Raw genomic sequence first — 2813 nt, 5'->3', positions numbered from 1 at the left:
AGAGTTATTGAACCTTAGAATGTCTTAAAATGGTGATTTGGAGTTCGAGGATTAATTTAGAATCTAATCAGGAATTTTCATAACGTAGGGGCAAAATGATCATTTTGCCACTCTAGGCTAAAAAATTAGAATGTTGGACGAGATTTTTGACCAAGTTTGACTAGTTGGAACATAATTTGAATTTGAGGAGTGAAAAATTTCAATTCCGAGCATAAGGGCAAAACAGTCATTTCATGTGTCCACAAGGACGTAATTGGAATTTTTAAAATTTTACACCACCATGACACTTGTCAAGCCCATGAATTTCACCTATTATCATTTTATACTTTAGATAATTATGGGATTATATGTGGTGGAAAGGAAAAGCCTTATTAGTTAAGTTTTAAATGTGAACCAATTATATGTTGCCATGTGTCAAGTTTTTATTATTTTATAATTTCCTTTATAAACTCAACATAAACTTTCCCATTCACTCTCTCATTGCCGTTCTAGCCAAAGAAAAAAAGGAGGAAAGAATAGAAAAACCCTAAGGAGGAAAAATTCAAGAGAAATTCATTGGATTTCTGAAAAACGAAGCAATTAGAGGTAAAATTTTGCGATTTAGCTTAAAATCTACCTTACCCATGCTTTCTTTTTCATTTTCTATGGTTGAAACTCAAGTTTTCATGATGGAAGCATTGCAACGACCTTTCCCCGGTCGTTGCCAGCGTCCAAGACTTAGAGAAAAGACCCGCCAAGTCTCGAACAAGCTTGTCTAGAATTTGCTCGTTAATCCACTACATTCAATCACCATATAATATTGATACTTTCATATACTAACTTGAACCATAAATATAAAAATCAATACAAATTTTTTCCTTTTTATTCGTAAGTATATGTATTAAAATCTATAATCTCCAAATTAATGCTTATATAAAAATTTAGAATTTGTTTACAACTTAATAAATAAAATGTTACGACTTGACCTCTAACAGCGAGCGACTCGGAATAAAATGCTAGGAGATGCCTTTACCTATTCACAGTGGATCGAATGCGTCACTGACTACATGCTAGGCTGATCCCTATCTGCAAAAGGGAAAATAAAAGGGGTGTGAGTCTCATCGACTCAGTGATAATCATCGACTCAGCAAGTAAGGCGTAGATGGGAAACAAGTAAACAGCATATCAGTTTAATATAAAAATGCAGATTATAAAAACAATTCGTTTCAAACGGGGATTTGTGCTTTATATAAAAATTGAGAATTTCTTATAAAGTATAAATAATCGAGGTAATAAAATTTTTTCACATCAAAATATATTAATAATCATTTTCGAATCAAATCAATAAAATTTAGCAAGCTCCCGCGAAACCAAATAATATTTAAAATCATGCCCAAATCATAACTCACCCCATATGTGAGGAATTATAGATTTATTTCATAGATAAACATATAGGGGAGCTGCGAAAAACCATTTAATTCCTTTTTCACTATGCAGAGAAATATAATTCATAATATTAAAACTTATTTCAACTCATATAAAACCATTACATTTTTGTCAAAAATAAACAACATGGCTTATGACTTTCTTCAAAACTTGGCTTGTGCCAAAATCATTCTCATACTCGGTTGTCAGGGATACATTGGCCTGGGGCTATCCCAACCGAATCCGCCAATGTTGTTAAAAAGTAATGTACGCATGAATCATATTTTTATTTTGAAAACACAGCCATTCCTTGGTGTTAGCAGAGTTCATCATCACGAGGTGGTTCGGCGTGATGTGAACTCTAACCATACCTCAGGAGATACCCTACGCGCCTCTCCGATCAAGGTACATATATAACCGGATTCCGTGCCCCTCTAATAGGCTAGTCCACAGAATCCGCCCACTGTAGTAAGCTAAACCCACCATACAATAAAATTTGCAATAGCATGACATGGCAATTATTTCACAATCCAGCCTCTTAAGGCTAAATACACAATTTATATATTTCAACACAAATACCAATTCAACCATTCATGCAAATATTGTCACAAGCCATTCGATTCAAAATATAATTTATAACACAACAAGTAGCAATCTCCAATTACTCTTGAATTTATTGGTTAAAAGAATTCAAATTTGATCTTCAAGGGGATATTTTAAATCTTTCTCAAAATATCGATCCCCACATCACATTAAAACTTTCTTTTCGTAAAATTTTCATTATAAATATTTGCATGATATGTTGTATCAAAAGAGCATGGTGAATATGTAATAAATTTCATGAATGCACACCACACAAACAATAAGGCACAATTTCCTTTGATAAAAATCTTTTCGAAAAGCTTGTTTCCCGGTTTAAAACACTTTATGTCTAATATATATATATATATTTCAAATGATTTCTAAAAATAACTTACACCCACAATTCCTTAAAATTCTATCAACGCATGCTTTCCATAAATTTTGCACTTCACGTAAAATATATGTACATGTATATATATACGGAATTCTTTAAAATTGACACCCCCTACTCACCTCATAATAGTGGGATATTACTTCACTATTGATTCGTACGCGTATAATTATTCCTATTTGTCGGTCACATACTTTGTTCGGCACGCCTCCACGACAACTTTCCTAACAACAATTTAAACTTAGTATACTTAATCACACATTTATATGGATAGCAACTTAATTAAAAATTCCTTAAGCAACTTGCATATTTTTTATCCAAAATATGCACAATATTAAACTACTCATAAATCTTAAAATATAAAATTAACTTACCATTGGGCCTTCTCCATGGGCTTCTCCATTTTTCCTATTTGGGCCAAACCTATTTATTTTTT

The 2813-nt window shown here is 32.3% G+C and overlaps 1 long non-coding RNA gene across 1 annotated transcript; it reads right to left on the bottom strand.

Moving 5' to 3' along the window:
• Positions 1-902: 902 nt before the first annotated feature.
• LOC108663927 lies at positions 903-2813 on the bottom strand. Its single transcript, XR_001930022.1, has 3 exons — positions 2752-2813; positions 2500-2601; positions 903-1065 (listed from the first exon to the last, which is right to left on the bottom strand). It is a non-coding gene; the product is annotated as an uncharacterized LOC108663927 (long non-coding RNA).

Source organism: Theobroma cacao, unplaced genomic scaffold (assembly GCF_000208745.1).
Source record: "Theobroma cacao cultivar B97-61/B2 unplaced genomic scaffold, Criollo_cocoa_genome_V2, whole genome shotgun sequence".
NCBI lineage: Eukaryota > Viridiplantae > Streptophyta > Magnoliopsida > Malvales > Malvaceae > Theobroma > Theobroma cacao.
The sequence above is the reverse complement of the archived record's forward strand: the minus strand, read 5'-3'. Positions and strand labels throughout refer to the sequence as shown.